This window comes from Erpetoichthys calabaricus, chromosome 2 (genome assembly GCF_900747795.2).
Source record: "Erpetoichthys calabaricus chromosome 2, fErpCal1.3, whole genome shotgun sequence".
NCBI lineage: Eukaryota > Metazoa > Chordata > Cladistia > Polypteriformes > Polypteridae > Erpetoichthys > Erpetoichthys calabaricus.
In genome coordinates, this window is record NC_041395.2 from 76,838,368 (window position 1) to 76,857,604 (window position 19,237).

Consider the following 19,237-nt stretch of genomic DNA (forward strand, 5'->3'; position numbering starts at 1 on the left):
GCTTTTAATCAGTGGATCATAAACTGTATTTTTTTTCCACTGTGGAATATTGGCGTATAATTGCCAATCGCTAGCCAGTTTTACGATTAAACAATGCAAGGTGCGCTCATGCGCACTGCAGTTCATGCCTTTCCTTTAAGTGGGTAAAGCAAGTTAAAAAAAAACTGTCTATCGCCAGCCAGCCGTGTAAGAGTGTGTGCGAGTCGGGTGCGCACTCAACAGGAGTATTAAAAATCTGCTTTAGCCAGATAAACTATGGTAAAGGGCTGAAAAAATCCCACAGAAACCGTGGCCGCTATGTCTGCTGTGTGGAAGTACGTTAAGTGAGTGAAGCTGAAAGATAAGGTAACTGCTACCAACATGTGGTGGAAAAAGTCAGCCGTGATGGAACTAAAGTAATGACGTATAGCACACAAATTTGAGAAGACATTTAAGAATACACAACACAGCAGAATACGCTGACACTGAACAGCTTTCTTTACAAATGAGTACAAACTGCGTTCTTTTGACGCATCTGTTCATTTATTTTTGAATGTTTCCTTAAAACACTGCAATGTTAAAAACATTATTTAAACAATAATATATTTTAGTAGTAGTAATAATTATTTCTTTTTATATTAATACAAGCTGCAAGAATTGATACTTTAGAAACCCAATAAAGGGACAAGTAAGATAACTTATGCTAATATTTTAGAAAAAAAAGATGTAAAACATAAGGTGAGCAGGCAGAGATGACTCGCGCAAGCGTCTGCTGTTTAGATTTATTTTACATTAAAACATGGGAAGGATTGCTACACATATTTATTCCTATGATGTTTGCTATACGCGTATATAATGAATCTATTAAAACATGACATTGGACTTTGTTAAAAATGTTTAAATTACTAATAATTACTATACTTTTGCTTATACTGTTGTGATCTCGGGATTTATGGCAAAAGTATATGAAACCTTTTTTTTTTCATTTTGTTGTGTTTGGGGATCGCTTAGTGAACCTATCTCCGGTAGTTTTGACTTGCTTGAGCTGTTCACTTTCATTTGCTGGTGCAGAATATTACATGAAAGAAAGATTAAAAAAATATAGCAGGATAGAATTATATTCAATGTACTTTAGGTAAATGAAGGATGTATTTATACCATCTGGTCATAGGTCTTTTGAAAATAACCATCTTGCACTTTAAACTTCAATTGCTAACTAAGAAGTGGTTTAGCTGTGAAACCATTTTTGAACAATTGCTCGATAAACTGAACTGTACAACTCAAATCTCCTTGGGTAAGGTTTGAACAAAATATGCAACACAAGGAATGGGTGTACACAACCAGAATTTTGACGTTAAGTGATCGCTGTAGAGTCTAGATTGAAATGCTGTGAAGTAGCTGCAAGCTGATGTATAATTGCATAGCATCTTTATTACTCCAAATATATGATATGATGTTCAAAATGGCAACCATATTTTCAGTGTCAGCAACAAATAGTTTATGCCTATTTGCCAAGCCTAGCAATTACTTTTAAAAGTTAGTGTTGAGTGCTGATAAGGCACTAAATTGCAAACAATAAGACTGCTAGTTTAAGTCCTGCCTCTAAACTGCTGCTGCCGCCGATTCGAATGAACAAACAAAAAACTGTAATGAATACTGACGTTGTATATTATTTTGGATAAAATCTTAAGACAAATAGGCATAAACTAATAATAATAAAAAACTGATTTTATTCAGTTAAGAATTTCAGGTTCAGAACCTTTCTCATGAGTATCAGATACAAGATATTAACCAGCTCTGAACGTAGTACTAGTCCATCACAGATCATATTTCCACATACTGGGAAAATCGGAAGGTGCTTTTCATATTTTTGAGATGTGGAAGGAAAGAGTCCGAAACACCAAAAATACCCCCATGAACATGAAGAGAACATGCACATTACACACAGACTGTGTACAGGCCAAAAATTACACCCAGGTTTCTGGAGCTTTGAAGCAGCAGTGTTTACCACTGTACCATCCTTCGCTGGAGAGATTTAGAGAGCACACTACAACCGATACTCCTGCCATTGTTTTTAAATAACCCTTTTCGCTATGTATTCCAGCATATGAAGTATCATGTTTTTTATGCATTCTCTGCTGCCATCTACTGTTTTACGAAAACAATGCTGGTATCCTGCAAGTACCCAACAGATTGGTCGCCGGTATTGCGGGCGGCAATTATATCCTTCTCTGCTAGGACTGTGTTGCACTTTAAATCTTACTATCCGCAGGCAAAACCCTTCCATAGCACCTTGTACAGTGCGGACTGAACTTAAGGAAGTTGTATTTATATTTTGTTTCGGTATGGCCTCTGCCTACGTTTGCTCTCTAGTACCTAAATGCAAGTAGATAGATAGATAGATAGATAGATAGATAGATAGATAGATAGATAGATAGATACTTTATTAATCCCAAGGGGAAATTCACATTCTCCAGCAGCAGCATACTGATACAAAAAACAATATTAAATTAAAGATTGATAATAATGCAGGTAAAAAAAACAGACAATAACTTTGTATACTGTTAAATGTTAACGTTTACAACACTCACCCCCCCCCCCCCCCCCCCCCCCCCCCCCCCCCCCCCCCCCCCCAAACCCCGTGTGGAATTGAAGAGTCGCATAGTTTGGGGGAGGAACGATCTCCTCAATCTGTCAGTGGAGCAGGACAGTGACAGCAGTCTGTCGCTGAAGCTGCTCTTCTGTCTGGAGATGATACTATTTAGTGGATGCAGTGGATTCTCCATAATTGATAGGAGCCTGCTGAGCGCCCCTCGCTCTGCCACAGATGTTAAACTGTCCAGCTCCATAACAACGACAGAGCCTGCCTTCCTCACCAGGTTGTCCAGGTGTGAGGCGTCTTTCTTCTTAATGCTGCCTCCCCAGCACACCACTGCGTAGAAGAGGGCGATCACCACAACCGTCTGATAGAACATCTGCAGCATCTTATTGCAGATGTTGAAGGACGCCAGCCTTCTAAGGAAGTATAACCGGCTCTGTCCTTTCTTGCACAGAGCATCAGTATTGGCAGTCCAGTCTAATTTATCATCCAGCTGCACTCCCAGATATTTATAGGTCTGCACCATCTGCACACAGTCACCTCTGATGATCACGGGGTCCATGAGGGGTCTGGGCCTCCTAAAAGCCACCACCAGCTCCTTGGTTTTGCTGGTGTTAAGGTGTAGGTGGTTTGAGTCGCACCATTCAACAAAGTAATTGATTAGGTCCCTATACTCCTCCTCCTGCCCACTCCTGATGCAGCCCACGATAGCAGTGTCGTCAGCGAACTTTTGCACGTATGTGACGCTATATCTGATGAACCTCTTAAAATGCATTTTGCTGCATAATGTCCAAAACACAGGCAGTAGACAGATGATGATTTTCTCAGCCAGAGGTGGAGAAAAGGGACCACAAGGAAGAAGGAGAGAGGTATCTTTAAAAGATAAGTGTAACAATTCTGCCGAATTACTAGTAAATATAATACAAGTCAGATGGAACAACTATTTAATATAATGAGCAAGTAATGTGTCCATGTTCAAAGGACTGCAGAGTTATATTGAACTCTAGATGATTGTATGATGCTGTAAATGATGAGCCAGTTTTTAAGTGATGCACTTCTGGACAGTTTTATTTACTTTACATATTAAGGATTATCTTTGGAAGAAAGAACATGCCATTATTTTTATATTTGGTTTGTTTTCTTTTTTCCACAACTTTAGGATGTGGGATGAAGCCCATGTGAACCCCTAAGAACTTGATTTACTAACTACAGTCAGTGCCTGGTCAGGGATCTGAAAAAAAAAAACAAAACCTGAAGTTGTTCCCGACAAAATAAACCTGCATGGATACAACCATCTCCTTGAGTACGGTTATTTTGCTTATTGTTAATTAACAACAAACAACTGTACAGTCATTAGGAAAAGGAATTCTATTGTACAAGTGTAGAGTAAGCTAATGTAGAAGTACAAATTGCATCGGGTAGGTTTGTGTTTGATTTTCAGCTCTAATGCAAACATTTATTATTCTTGTCCACTTTCAAATAACCAATAAACATTAACTGCATGCCTGTGAAATGCAGAGAACATGGAGAAAATCTACTTGGAAATGAGGAGAGCATAGAGACTCCATTCAGTGACATTAATCACCACATGTAAGCATTTATCATACAGTATGAATGTTGTACTATTAACCTCTTTCCTTCCATTTTAATTAAACATATTTGGTGAAATGTAGTTTAACATCTCAATCACTGGGCCAGTTTAGCAACACCAATTCACCTAACCTGCATGTCTGAGGGCAGAAACCCACCTGGACACAAGGAAAATATGCAAACTCCATGTAGGGAGCACCCTGGATGTGAACCCCAGTCTTCTTATCACACAGCAGCAATGCTTCCATTGCTTCACTGTGCCACCCCTATTAATATACATTTACATTTAACTATTTATGTAATACTTTAATCCAAATCAATACAATTCACAGTACAATGAGTTTTTCATATACCTGTAGTAAAAGCATTCACAGGTTAATTGACTTGCTCAACGCTGGGTGTTCAGTCAAACATTGATGGGGACAGAACAGACAACCATGACTTGCACGACTGGGCCATACTGCACATTGTGAAATACTGTGTATGTAATAAGGTACCCGCTAGTGGTTATTCCATTCTGGAAATAACTTTGCCAAAGAAAGATCAAAATATAAAGAATTGACCTTTTATTAAATAAAATACATGTGAGAAGAATAAAGAAACAAAGCAATTAAAAGAATAATTATCAGAAGGAATATAACATTTGCTCCACTGAACCTACCCATGTGTAGAAGCAGTTTCTTACTGTATTGATGGGGCAATTTATCCATATCCCTATATCAAACACACATTTAAATGCCTGCCTCCCCAGCCTCTCCATAAGTAGCTGGATGCAAGATTTTCCTGCCAAAGATTTTTAAACCCAACTAGTTATCTGATTGCAGACTCTCACTCTAGCAGAAGGGGAGCATTTTTATTACAAACTATGATTCTCTTTCTAGCATAACTCCAGAATCACTTTAGATAGATAGATAGCTAGATACTTTATTAATCCCAAGGGGAAATTCACACTTTAATGCCTAGGCAGCCTCATGTTCCAATGGCCTATTCTTTTCCTTTAATTAAAACTGCTAAAGGAGCAGCAATAATATCTTATTTCATTGTTGGGAAAAACAACAAATATTCATTTTGATTAGAACTTTTACAGATTTGCATTTTTGACAAAGCTTTTAGTACACAGGGTCTTTTGAATCCACTTTTGTTGATGGTACAGTACAGTATTAGTACAGATGCTATAGGACTATAGAGGTTTCGGTTCAGTTTCTTATCTACTCACTATATATATGTATTTCTTCAGTTCTACCTTGTACATGTGACTTTTCCCCAAAGACAGTCACACACGTTTATTTGTTATATTTACAGTGCACAAACCCGCAAATACTCCCCCAAAGTCCTGGCCAAAACAATGCCTCTCTTTTCTTCAGGCCACCTGTTTCCCTCTCCACCCGAGCTCTGTCCTTCTCCTCACCCGACTTTTTTATCCTTCTTTTTAGCCCATTTTTATATGCACCTGGATGTGCTCCAGGTGCTTCCTGGCAATCTTCCACCGGCACTCCCCAGTGTAGCGGAAGTGCCGGCTGCATACCCGGAAGCACTCCCGGTGTCCCGCTTCTCTTCCCCCCAGCACTTCCGGGTTTGGCAGAAGTGCTGAGGTCCAGGGCTCTCCAGGCATGGGGACACCCCCTGGAGGTGACCAAGGGCCCCTAAAGGGTTGAGCTTCCCAGCTCCGTACCCCCCAAAGGAACCAGGGCAGTCGCCCCCTCGTGGTCTGGAGGAGGCCCAAGCCCTCCTCCGGTCTTCCTGGGCGTCCCGGCTGGGTATCTCCCCCAGCCGGGTGCCACACACCTATGTTTCTTCAATATCTCAAAAACATTGTGTGTTAGACTGATTGGCCTCATAAGAATGAGTGTGAATATATATGTGTGAGTTGTACCCTGTGAGAAAACTGCACTTGCAAGAAATACTATTGTACAAGAGTAGTTTTCATGTTCTATTTGTGTCAATATGGGTGTCCCATGGACATTTAGGTTTCCTCCCAAACTTAAGAGTATTTTTAAATACTACAATACCTTCATGGGCGGCGGTGCACAGTGGTAGCACTGCTGCCTCACAGTAAGGAGACCCGGGTTCACTTCCTGCCCGGGATTGGTTCCTGCCTTGCGCCCTGTGTTGGCTGGGATTGGCTCCAGCAGACCCCCGTGACCCTGTATTCGGATTCAGCGGGTTGGAAAATGGATGGACAATACCCTCATATGATTGGGGCTGTGTGTGACTGTGCCCTGCCGATTGCTGGTACAGGTGCCAATTCCCTGCAACACTCCAAAAATGGATGGAGTAAAATTCTTTCAGTTCATGTTACAAGTTTTTTTTATCTTACAAACAAGTGTATAAAGTTGATGTATTTAGTTTTAAAATTTAATGGACATAATATAACAATTGCACTGATGCCTTACAATGTTTTGAATTTTGCTTGAATTTTTATGGGGGTATATGTAAAAGTGGTATGTAAGGTGCCAGAGTTTAATATAATGCCTCACAGTTCCAAGAGCGTGGGTTCAGTTATCTGGCTGGTCAATGAAAGACTTACAGTACCTTTCATACCATATTACATCCCAAAGAATCTGAGGTTACATTAACTAGTGATTGTTTATTGGTATGATATTAGTAATTGTGGGTGTATTCTTTTAGAAGACTGGTACTGGCCTTGTCCCTTCACGAATCAACATAGGTTTTAGCTGTCTGTGCAACTAAATACAAAAAAGCAGATTCACAAAATGAACCAAATAAGTATGCCCTGTAGCAGACGCATCTACAGTCCAGGAATGACTCCTGACATATTGCTCCTGAAATAAGCTCTGGCTTTCCAAGTACTGTATGTAAACACTATAGCAGCAAACGCTTCTTGTATTAATGAAAAAAAGTTTTGTAAGTATTTTCGTTCAATTAGGCAAATAATCTATTAACAACACAATGAATTCACAAAGTTAACAGAATCAACACCAAGGTTGCCCTGTAGTATGACAGCGTTTATGAAGCTCAGTCCTGGAGTGATTCCTGAGTAAATGAAAATCAAAGAGTGCTTGTGTGAACGGAAATGTCATAAATAAAAGTATATATTCTCATTGTGCTTACTCTCAGGCATGTATTTTGCTAAAAATAAAAAATATAACTGAGATAGGTATATTCTGCATTGAGATATGGAAACATGAAAACAGTATGTTCAGTTTAGAGTCCAAACACAGACAGAAGCCGCCTTCTTGTGAATACATTGATTGAAAAGAAAACCAAAGGTACAATAGGTCTCCACAACTAAGTGTGAGAAAGGCAGGCCTGAAAATGAGGTACAAATGAGGGGACATGAAGAACATCTAGCACAGGGCCTTAATGAGATTTCACTTGAATAAGTGCACGAAGGCAGGTCCCCTAAATAACAAAAATGGCCACCCTTGAGGTTGTAGTCTATTTTAAAACAAATTTTAACTGCAGGCAGGAGATTCTATACTTTTCTTTTTTCATAACTATGGGAACCACACTATTCAATACAGCATGAAATTGTGACAGACCAGAAAAACACAATGGCTTCATCCAGACAAGGTGAAATATGGAATTTCTACCAAAATAAAAGTATGAAATTGACATGCTTTATTATTTACGCAGAAACTTAAAAATATTATACTGTTACCTTCCCATGCCATTTGTAGTCTGCTTGGAAGTATTATACCATTACTCGCAAAGTGGGTTGATATTGGGTGGAATAAACAACTGGCTATTAATTTTATCAATTATTATAAGCTCCAGCAGGGTTGCCAGGTACTTCCGTTTAAAGTCCCCCTATCAGCATGCCAGTTTCCAAACATTTTGAGGAACCACCCCCCTACCAAGTCTGAAAAACTAAATGTTAAGTATTGTTTAGTAATTTACACAATTAATAAAGCCTGGTTCAAAAAAACTGAATACTGATCTATTTTAAATAAAGGTCTTGTCACTTGTAAAAATAAATAACATTGCTCAGCTCTTTAAAACTAATTAGTAAACCCTTAACTAACTAGCTCAGACAGGCGCTGTACTAAAATGTTTCATATTGCTCAGATAAAAAAATAATAATTTCCAACTTTTATGTTCATTGTTATATGCCACCTGCAAACGAATGCCATGTTTTTGCATTAAGTAGAGGATAACTTACTGCCTATAGATTTCTGATAGGACACAGGCCAAAGTCATGCAGGTTAGGTGGATCGCTGTTGCTAAATTGGCCCTAGTGTGTGTGTGTGTGTGCATTTTCAGCCTGTCATGGACTGGCACCTTGTCCAAGGATTGTTATTGCCTTGCACCAAATGATTGCTGGGACAGGCTCCAGAAACCTCCACAACCCTGCTCTGGATAAACAGGTTAGGAAGATAAATGGATGGATAGATAGATAGCACTCTAAAAATGCAAAGAAAGTCTTCTGTGCCCTGATATGAAAAGCTTAATTTTAAAATGCAAAACTCAAGATAGTGTTCATCCCAAAATATGACATGCAGTCAGTTTCATTTAAAATCCCAAAAAATTTAGAAAAGCAAAAGTAATCATTTAAATAACAGACACTACCAATAAACTTTTATTCTGAACTGTATTTACTGCTGAACCTCTCTAGCTTGATGCTTTGGGAGTTGTCATTTCAAATGGTAATTGTCATACTGAAATATAGTCAAAAGATTAAATCTGAATATTTTCAAGCTAAGACAATTTCACAGAACTCTCCAAGCCCTAGATTTGCTTTCATGCTTAGCAGGAATTGTGAATGTGATTAATAAAGACAGAAAAATGAAAAGGTACAGACTGGGGCAGGATGAGAAAGCTATTGTTAGATGGCCATCAATCCCAAAGCTATGGAAGATTATTTGCATGAAAATTGAATTCAATCCACTGTGTTAAGTACACTGCAATTTAATTCACGTGATGCGTGATTTTTGCCAGTTTTATCTTATTATAATTAAAAACATTACACAAATTATCAATAGCTGTTCACTACAGCACACAATTTTAGGGTCAGCTTAAAATGCAATACAAAATTGTATCATCCATAGATTGCATGTCATAACTAAAAGCAAAGAAATCATACTTTATTTCACTTTGCAGCTGCTCCGAGTGTACTGCGTTTCAATTGAAGGCAACACATTCATCTATAATTCAACCTAAGAGTAAGGTTTTTTTCAGCAAGACCTAAAACAAACTTCTCACCATTTTGATCAATCATTCTACATTGAGGTAACTTATGCTTACCACCAGAACAGAGAAATGGTTAGAAGTGGAATGTCTTACCCTACCTGTTGGTGTTGATTGGTCATATGATTACATTTAGCTTTTGGCATGACTAGTGGAGGTGGCAGAGTTAAAGATGCTAAGATTTGCATTGGGTGTGACGAGGATGGACAGGATTAGAAATGAGTACATTAGAGGGTCAGCTTAGGTTGGAAGGTTGGGAGACAGAGAGGTTTGGACATGTGCAGAAGGAGAGATGCTGGGTATATTGGGAAAAAGATGCTAAGGATAGAGCTGCAAGCTAAGAGGAAGGCCCAAGAGGAGGTTTATAGATGTGGTAAGAGAGGACAGCCAGGTGATGGGTGTAACAGAGCAAGATGCAGAGGACAGGAAGATATGGAGAAAGATGATCCACTGTGGCCACCCCTAACGGGAGCAGCCGAAAGAAGAAGTGCATGGTCTTGAATTGAAATGCAACTGCTTAGTGAAATGTGTTGCTTTATTACCACACGAGATCTATGGACATGAAATAAAATACAATAAGCTTTTGTATTTTAAGCTGACATGTAAATTGTTTGCCATAGTGAAAAATCAATTGATCATTTTATTGACGTTTTTAATTACGACAAATAATCCATACCAAAATTAAACACACCACATGCATATGCTTTGTAATGTATTTAACACTCTGAATTGCATTTAACTTTAGCACAAATACACTTCCATAAAAAAGTACTTATCCCCTAACCAAATGTACATGCGCATTGAGATGAGTGGGCAGAACAATGACAGGTGGCTGTTGCAGGGTTCGGTATGTTGGTTATTACTGACTAAACTGCTATCAGCAATCATTTTGGGGGTGTGGAAAGGTATGAAATCCTTTTTCCACAGAAAGGTAATTCCCATGAAAAAAAAAAAAAAAATCATCCTTTAAGAAGTATCCCTGCCATGTTACATTTGTGCCCCCATAATTCCCACCATGGCCCTTATTTCCCCCCAAAAATGGGGGGCTTGCCGTGAACTCAAGGTCATGGCATGCATGAAAATGCTCAAATTTCTGACTGCAAAAGGCACGGACCCCAATACACTGCACCAGATCAAGTGAGTCAGCCAAGGACTCAGTTAAATTAAAAAACAATGTTACATCGTAATCAGTTAACGCAACATTTACGTGTGGTATACGTAACAGTTAAAATTACGTCATCTTAATTTTACATTAATGTGGAAGTCAATTCAAATACCTGGTCTAATACATTATAATCTGCTTTGCGCCAATGGCTGTTCAGGATAAAGACGTTTATTAACATGTATTATCAAGCTGACAGAAATGTCCCCACTGTTAAACCTGCCATCCGGCCTTATCGACGCACTAATGACATTTGACTATTTGGCGCCAAATCGTCCCCCTTCATCGCACCGGAACTTCTATCCCCAGACTTGGCCAGATCGCTGCGCGTCATCGGAACCGCACACTGCTTTCATCAAATAAAAATACGCCAGGATCACATAGCGCTTTCCATTTAAATATCGACAGAATTCGCATTGTCCATAGTTTATAATAGCGACCACAAAAACACACATTTTCATAACTTCACATCACAGTGACAGAACTGAGAACAAAGAGAACGCGATCCGATTGTATTTGTCCATTTATTAGTATCCCTCCGCCATACAGCGTGAGGCTTCGTCTCACTATCCACTTCCGGTGTCGTGTCGGCGCCATCTTTGGGCTTCTGCTGTAATAGAATAATAAATAAATAATAACAGTAAAACAAACAGAAACACAGAAAAGAGAAAAACGAAGTACCCTGGAAAAGCTGGATTACTACCACGGTCTGTTTTCAAACTGAACTCGTTTTCTTCCATCACGGCACGGTAAGTGCAACTTTGTACGCGGTGAAGAAACGGTTAAGTACTTAAAAGTATACTGTGGAAAATAGTTTAGGTTCATGTTTGGAATTGCTCAGTTATAGACAGTTCTCATAAACAAAGAAAATATTAACACGCCGACTTTTTTTATTTATTCATAGGAAGATAGCTTCACCCTTTACGCCTTGAACTTTCTTGACAATCGTCTTGGAAACAGAAAGACAAAAGTTTCACCTTTCCGAAATTTCACTTATTCGTGCAAAGTTACATCTTCCGAGCTGCCATACGATCGCGACTTCCATTTTTGCGTGATTCGAGTTCTGTAACTTCTACCTTTAGGGACGAAAGGCTGATCCATGTTATTAAAAAGTCGGACTTGGCGCAGTGTATTGGCTTTTTGGCTTAGCAGATAATTATTCCGCACCGGATGTGGAAGTAGTTTTTTTTCTTACTGTTTAAATTGAAAATTCAGATCCGACTTCCTCCGGAACATGGGCTAAATAATAAAGGCCATTTCCTGTCATCTTTGAGTTTTAAAGGAGTTATTAAGGTATCGATTGCTGTTGGGTCTTTGTTTGCCCACTTTTTGCATGTATAGTATATGTGTGTTTTAAATAAGTTGTACAAAGATGGCTGCTTGTGCCATGCTTGATTGAGAGAGAGTTTCTGCTTCAAGGCTGGTTATTTCTCATGCATAAATACATGCAGGCATATTATGTATGCTTTCCAAAAAAAAAAAAAAAAAAAGAAGACCGAAGATAACTCAGAATCTCATTCTGTTCACCTTTTTGTTACGCCTTACTAGGCAAAGCTCTGCATTACAGTGTACTTGACAAGCGAGTAATTTTATCAATTCCAGCATTCATTAATTTTGGCTTCAAGTAACATACAGAAGTAGTTTTAATAATACATTTGAGTCATACTAATACAAAATATCTTTTTATACCACATTTGGGACACTGAGTTAGTTTTAAAGCCTTTAGAGTGACAATTCCATCAGTTTAACTGCTGATTAAAAACCCTGTTAAATACAGGAAATGAGGTTTTCTTAAAATCTATTTTTTTATCCCGATCTTTTTAACCGTTACTAAGACAATATGCGCGAGTTAAGAATTCCAAAGCTACTTACAAATGTTAAAACTAAAAGGTGGCTTGGTAAACATTATGCAATAATTAGTTACCATTGTTATGTACCGTTATAATTTTGTTTGGTGAATATAGTGAAATCACTTGGAGTGTTTATTTTTTTTCTCAAATTTCTTATTTTTAAACATTTGTTCGCCATTACTGTATTATATATGAGTTCTTTGTTAACCAAATAAAATTGTAAGAAAACAATTGGAGAATTCCATTTATTGCTTTAGAGTTTTTGGTGAAAATCTAAATGTCAACATTAGTGTTTGTTTAATTGAAGCTGTACATTTGCTGTGAAAAGAAACTAGAAACACTTTTTGGCTGTTTTATTTAAAGGAATTAATTACTTACTTTTAAATGATACACATTTTATCAGTTTTGTAAAGTTTAATTTTAAGGTACCCAATTTGTCACACAGTGTAGAACCCACTGATAAGAAGATGTAAGAAGCACTGGATCACGGAAATAATGACAGACCTAGTAATTTAACCTTCTTTACCCAATTATATATTTATATATATATATATATATAAATATATAAATGTGAATAATTTTACTGTTACTGTGTAAACATAATGCATCTAAAGGTTTTGTTTACTGTGGTAGGGAAATATATAAAATAAATATTTTTTGCCTTTTGATGTTGATTGCTTTGTCATTTTCAATTATTCTTTCATCAAATTTCATTATTGAAAAGATTATTCAATTTTAAACTGTTAATGTTAATAAAAATGAGCTGGTTTCTAAAGTTTTAAACATTTTTACAAATAATAAACCACCCATTCACAGTTAAGAATCTATCTATCTATCTATCTATCTATCTATCTATCTATCTATCTATCTATCTATCTATCTATCTATCTATCTATCTATCTATCTATCCCATTTGGACTTTTAAAAGGGTTGACTTGTGTTTTCACTATAGAGGTCTACTGTGCCTGTTCTTATGTTAACTTGTGCTATTTCAAGTTTGTATGAAGGCGCCATTTTGGTCAGTTCCTCTCCCCCATTCAAGCATACTGTCCATTCTATTACATTCTTGTTTATCATAGCTCTGGAGAGTGGCAACTTGCAAGGACAAATTGTACTGTACTCCACATGTAACATGTAATACTACTAGTATTATTTACAGTGCATCCGGAAAGTATTCACAGCGCATCACTTTTTCCACATTTTGTTATGTTACAGCCTTATTCCACAATGGATTAAGTTCATTTTTTTCCTCAGAATTCTACACACAACACCCCATAAGGACAACATGAAAAAAGTTTACTTGAGGTTTTTGCAAATTTATTAAAAATAAAAAAACTGAGAAATCCCATGTACATAAGTATTCACAGCCTTTGCTCAATATTTTGTCGATGCACCTTTGGCAGCAATTATAGCCTCAAGTCTTTTTGAATATGATGCCACAAGCTTGGCGCACCTATCCTTGGCCAGTTTCACCCATTCCTCTTTGCAGCACCTCTCAAGCTCCATCAAGTTGGATGGGAAGCGTCGGTGCACAGCCATTTTAAGATCTCTCCAGAGATGTTCAATTGGATTCAAGTCTGGGCTCTGGCTGGGCCACTCAAAAACATTCACAGAGTTGTCCTGAAGCCACTCCTTTGATATCTTGGCTGTGTGCTTAGGGTCTTTGTCCTGCTGAAAGATGAACCGTCGCCCCAGTCTGAGGTCAAGAGCGCTCTGGAGCAGGTTTTCATTCAGGATGTCTCTGTACATTGCTGCAGTCATCTTTCCCTTTATCCTGACTAGTTTCCCAGTCCCTGCTGCTGAAAAACATCCCCACAGCATGATGCTGCCACCACCATGCTTCACTGTAGGGATGGTTTTGGCCTGGTGATGAGCGGTGCCTGGTTTCCTCCAAACGTGACGCCTGGCATTCACACCAAAGAGTTCAATCTTTGTCTCAGACCAGAGAATTTTCTTTCTTATTTATGGTCTGAGAGTCCTTCAGGTGCCTTTTGGCAAACTCCAGGCGGGCTGCCATGTGCCTTTTACTAAGGAGTGGCTTCCGTCTGGCCACTCTACCATACAGGCCTGATTGGTGGATTGCTGCAGAGATGGTTGTCCTTCTGGAAGGTTCTCCTCTCTCCACAGAGGACCTCTGGAGCTCTGACAGAGTGACCATCGGGTTCTTGGGCACCTCCCTGACTAAGGCCCTTCTCCCCCGATCGCTCAGTTTAGATGGCCGGCCAGCTCTAGGAAGAGTCCTGGTGGTTTCGAACTTCTTCCACTTACGGATGATGGAGGCCACTGTGCTCATTGGGACCTTCAAAGCAGCAGAAATTTTTCTGTAACCTTCCCCAGATTTGTGCCTTTAGACAATCCTGTCTTGGAGGTCTACAGACAATTCCTTTGACTTCATGCTTGGTTTATGCTCTGACATGAACTGTCAACTGTGGGACCTTATATAGACAGGTGTGTGTCTTTCCAAGTCATGTCCAGTCAACTGAATTTACCACAGGTGGACTCCAATTAAGCTGCAGAAACATCTCAAGGATGATCAGGGGAAACAGGATGCACCTGAGCTCAATTTTGAGCTTCATGGCAAAGGCTGTGAATACTTATGTACATGTGCTTTCTCAATTTTTTTATTTTTAATAAATTTGCAAAAATCTCAAACGTTTTTCCTGTTGTCATTATGGGGTGTTGTGTGTAGAATTCTGAGGAAAAAAATGAATTTAATCCATTTTGGAATAAGGCTGTAACATAACAAAATGTGGAAAAAGTGATGCGCTGTGAATACTTTCCGGATGCACTGTATATTAACTATTTTATCTCTGTGCTTTGATAAAGTTTGCTTTTAAAGAAGACCATTTATGATCTTTTGAAAGGCTAAAGTTCTTACAGAGTTAAAAAAAAAAAAAAAAGCTGGAGCAATGCATATTCTGAATTTGGTGCAGAAGGTAATTGTACACTGATGTGAACTTTCTGAGTCTGCTCAATGATGTCCGAGGCAAACCAATTAAATAAACAAGGAGTAAAGGTAAATAAAGACATTGTCCACTGAGTAAAGCATTACAATTAATGACATTACAAAGTTTCAGGAGTTTTGACTCCTTTAAATGATAGTTATCTATACTAAATACATTTTCTAAGTAAAACAAACCGCTTTATTGAAATAAATGTAAATGGTATACTGCTCTGAACAAAACATAATATATATAAGTTCTTAAACAGATAATCATAGGTTGATTCTTGAATATGTAGCTTGATTCTTGAGTATGTTTAGGTGGTCTGTTCATTCATTTAATTTCCTAGCCCATTTATTTTAACCTACTGCCATTGGTGGCAAGGCATGAATCATCCATAGATACAGCACCAGTTCTGTTAATTAATAACATGAAAATCTTTGCTGTTCTAATACTTTTTGACAAAAGCAGTAATTAATGAAAGTACTATTGAGGTGTGTTTTCAGGAATACAACATGAATTGTCCAAAAAAGTGTTACCGTTTTTCACATAGCTGGTAGTGATTTTCTTGGAACTATAGCCCCTTCACACTCAAGTCTGGTTATTAATGGGTAGATAAATTACTATAAAGTAGATATACTGGTGTTGATGGAAAAACCCATTTTAATATTAGCATAGTCTTTTGCCAATAACCAATACTCTTTTTATATGTATTGCTTGAGTTTTAAATAATTTTGTATTTTCCTTCAAAATGTTCAATTTTGAATACAGTGAAAACATTACTGATTGCAAGAATTCCTAGCCAGTGCAATTATAATATATCTTTCTTTAACTTTCCTTACGACATCATTTTAACTCTAGGTTTGATTTTTCTGCTCAAATTTTTTTTTCACTTCCAGGTAACATGCCCACCTGGCAAGTCACACATTGATATATTGTTACTTCCTACATTTCAAAGTATAAGCAGCAGAAAACAGCTAATTAAATGTTGAACTAATATCAAAGTTTATGTGATAAGATCGTGCCAACACTCAATATAGTGGGACTATTGCAGACATGGAATGGAGTGAAGTATATTTATGTAAAGGTATGTAAGAATGATTTTGTAATTGTGTAGATTTCAGTGTGTAGTGAGGGGTAGCATAAACATAAAGGGTGAATTTCTCCTTTAACTAATCCAACAAATTTGGTTTTGCCAAAAAAAAAAAATTTCCTTGTGTTTTGCATTTAGCAATACATACGCTGGAAAAGTCTAATTCTCGAATAAGTTAATTTAAACATTTTTCAAATACTGCTGACTCACAAATAAAAGCAAATTAGAACCATTAAGGTTTTTCATAAAATTATTAATATTTTACTTAAATGATAAATTCACTTATGTAAGACTAGTGTTTTGTGCGCGGAGACATTTTAATACTGCCACACATTTAAAGTTAATATACCAGCACAACAAGGTGATTAGGGAAGGTACTTAAGCTGATCACATTCATATATGAAACTATCAAGCCAGTTGGAGGTGAATGAAGGTGGACGGGTGGATGGATTGAAAACACATGGAAAAATCTGCATGTGAGAAGTGAATAATGTAACCACAGTTCAGTTGTTGTCTTTTAACAGGTTTTTTGAGTTTCAGAGTCATTTGGACTATATCTAAATTGCTTAGAGGGAAAAACGCTATTAACAGATCATAACCAGTTGTATTTTGTTTGTTTCTATATATCATTTTAAAGATACTGCATATCTGAAAATAACTGTTTTGGAAAGCAAGAGTATGCTTAACAGATGCCAAAATCTGTTTTTTTATTTTTGAAATTCAGTTAAAGGTACTCAAAAATTATCTTTAATATCCTGAGCCACACTGAAAGCACAACTGGAAAATACATGTGACAGTATATTTAAATTTAAAACCTGGTCTTGAAATTCAGTCTTTGATATTAGTCTGAAAAATGTACTTCTAATAAAATACTTGTCACCATTGCATTGGTTTAGTTTTGTCACAAGCAGACATGGTTGAAACTAAACTTCATCATGGAACAAGAATGGTCTCCTCCTCTGGATGTGATACATGTTACTAATTACAAACTAATAGAATAAAGTTTCAAAATATTTATAGAGAGAAAATGATGGAATAAAGTTAATATACTTACTTGATTGTGTATAATACGAATGTGCCATAACAACTGCTGCATAACTCATTGAGGAGTATATTGCTATGTAGCTATAAATTAAACCATATGAGGGAAAGCTTAATTTACCTTTTCAGAAAAGGCCTTTTAAGGATATGATAGAACTTAAAAAAAATAATATATATCATACAATCTTATTCTCACTTGATTTTTTCATAATAAATAATGCATACTGTTTTATGCTCAAATGTCATCACAGTCATCTAGCACAGTGTTTATTAAACTGTGTTCTGGGCACCCTAGGGTTCTGTGAAACCTTATAGCAGTTCCATGAGCCATTCACCCACACCAGGAAGCAGAGGTTCCACTGTCTGTCAGAGTAGTTACTAAACATCTCTGTTGTATTTGTCACCCTGTATCTAGTTGTGTACATTAACTAAACAAAACATTAATATTACTATGTTTTTTTATTTATGTTTTGCCAGTTTGAGTAAACAATTCAAATTAGATTTTTTTAGTGTTATTACCTGTGAATGCTCTGGTTTTCTCAAGGTCAGATCTTTGTGATTATCTGATGGCAGAAGTAATTCTATTCCTATCAAACAAACTGTGACCTCATGCAGTTCTTCAGAGACACATGTTACATTGTAAACATACGATGGGGGACTCAAAAATTCCTGGAATTATTAAAAAAAAAAAGATGATACAACTAACAGTAAATCATGGTTAAAATTCCCCATGAGATGCAATACAGTTGTCCCAGTGCTTTTTCCATTCCTGGAAGTATTTCATATACTCCTCTTTTGTTACCATGTTTTGAGCCTCCTGGGATTTTTTTTCCTGGATTTCTTATATGGCTGCAAATTGCCTTCCCTTCAGCCTCAGTTTTAAATTTGGGATCAAAAAGAAGTCACAGGAAGTGATATCTGGAGAATACAGGAAATATGGAATAACCACATTTTTGCAGCAGAAACCCTTTGACAGTGAGGTGTGTACATGTATGCTGTCATGGTTCTGTTTGCTCCACTTCTTGGGACATTTTTTTTTCTGGATGCTGTTCTGCAGACGCCTCAGCAGTTCAGTGTAATGTTGCTTATTAACAGACCAGTCTTTTCATGTGGAAACTCTTTACTAACAAGTCCTTTAATGATGGAAATCATCAATATATTCTTGATGTTTGATATGACCTGACAAGCTTTTTTTTTTTTTGGGGATTGTGGAAAAAATGGTGAAGTCAAGCACATGGTTGTGGAGTAAATGTCAGAAATGGGTACTTGATCAACTGCAGCACAAGACTGTAGGCATATGATACCTAGCAGTACACCCAACTCCCATGCTGTTGACCAGTTCTGGGAATTTTGTGTTACCCTTCAAACTCTGGCTTTTGGGGGAAAAAAAAAAAAAAATCTAATCACTTCAGGAATCATATAAAAGAATATCTGAGAGTTCTAATAAAGTTGAAACCAAAGTTTAATTTATTTCTTTAGGCATTCTAAGAACTGAAAAAAATTCTAGGGTAACTTCAAATCTTAACTGACTAAATGAATGAGGCAGAAAAGACAAATGCAGATACATGTTTACCATCTAAAACTTATTTGGTGAGTCATTTACAAAATCTTGTTGCTTAAAATTGATGACCATTTTGTGGAAAGTCAAGACTCAAGGGAAGGTGTTTTTGTGGATTCTAGATCCATTTAATTTCAGTGAACAAGTAAAGAATGACCTATCAACGAATAAAGAATATTTGTTCGATAGGTTAAAAAAATCAATACAGATATTTCACTATTGAATTCATAGTATTTACATAAGAGTTCTGTGGATCAGGCTTTTTTGTGTAAGGC

The 19,237-nt window shown here is 37.2% G+C and overlaps 1 protein-coding gene and 1 long non-coding RNA gene across 5 annotated transcripts in view; one reads left to right on the forward strand and one right to left on the reverse strand.

The window, feature by feature from the left end:
* Positions 1-10,983: 10,983 nt before the first annotated feature.
* On the reverse strand, positions 10,984-11,872 carry LOC127526677 (uncharacterized). Its single transcript, XR_007934107.1, has 2 exons — positions 11,456-11,872; positions 10,984-11,088 (listed from the first exon to the last, which is right to left on the reverse strand). It is a non-coding gene; the product is annotated as an uncharacterized LOC127526677 (long non-coding RNA).
* gabpb2b (GA binding protein transcription factor subunit beta 2b) overlaps positions 11,057-19,237 on the forward strand; it is a 57,806-nt gene continuing 49,625 nt past the window's right edge. The window contains exon 1 of one of the 4 annotated variants that reach the window (XM_028793960.2): positions 11,057-11,227. The gene's annotated coding sequence lies outside the window, so the exon portion shown is untranslated. Of the gene's footprint in view, positions 11,228-16,181; positions 16,358-19,237 lie in introns of those variants that run through there. The other 3 variants (XM_028793956.2, XM_028793959.2, XM_028793958.2) reach the window with 3 other exon arrangements.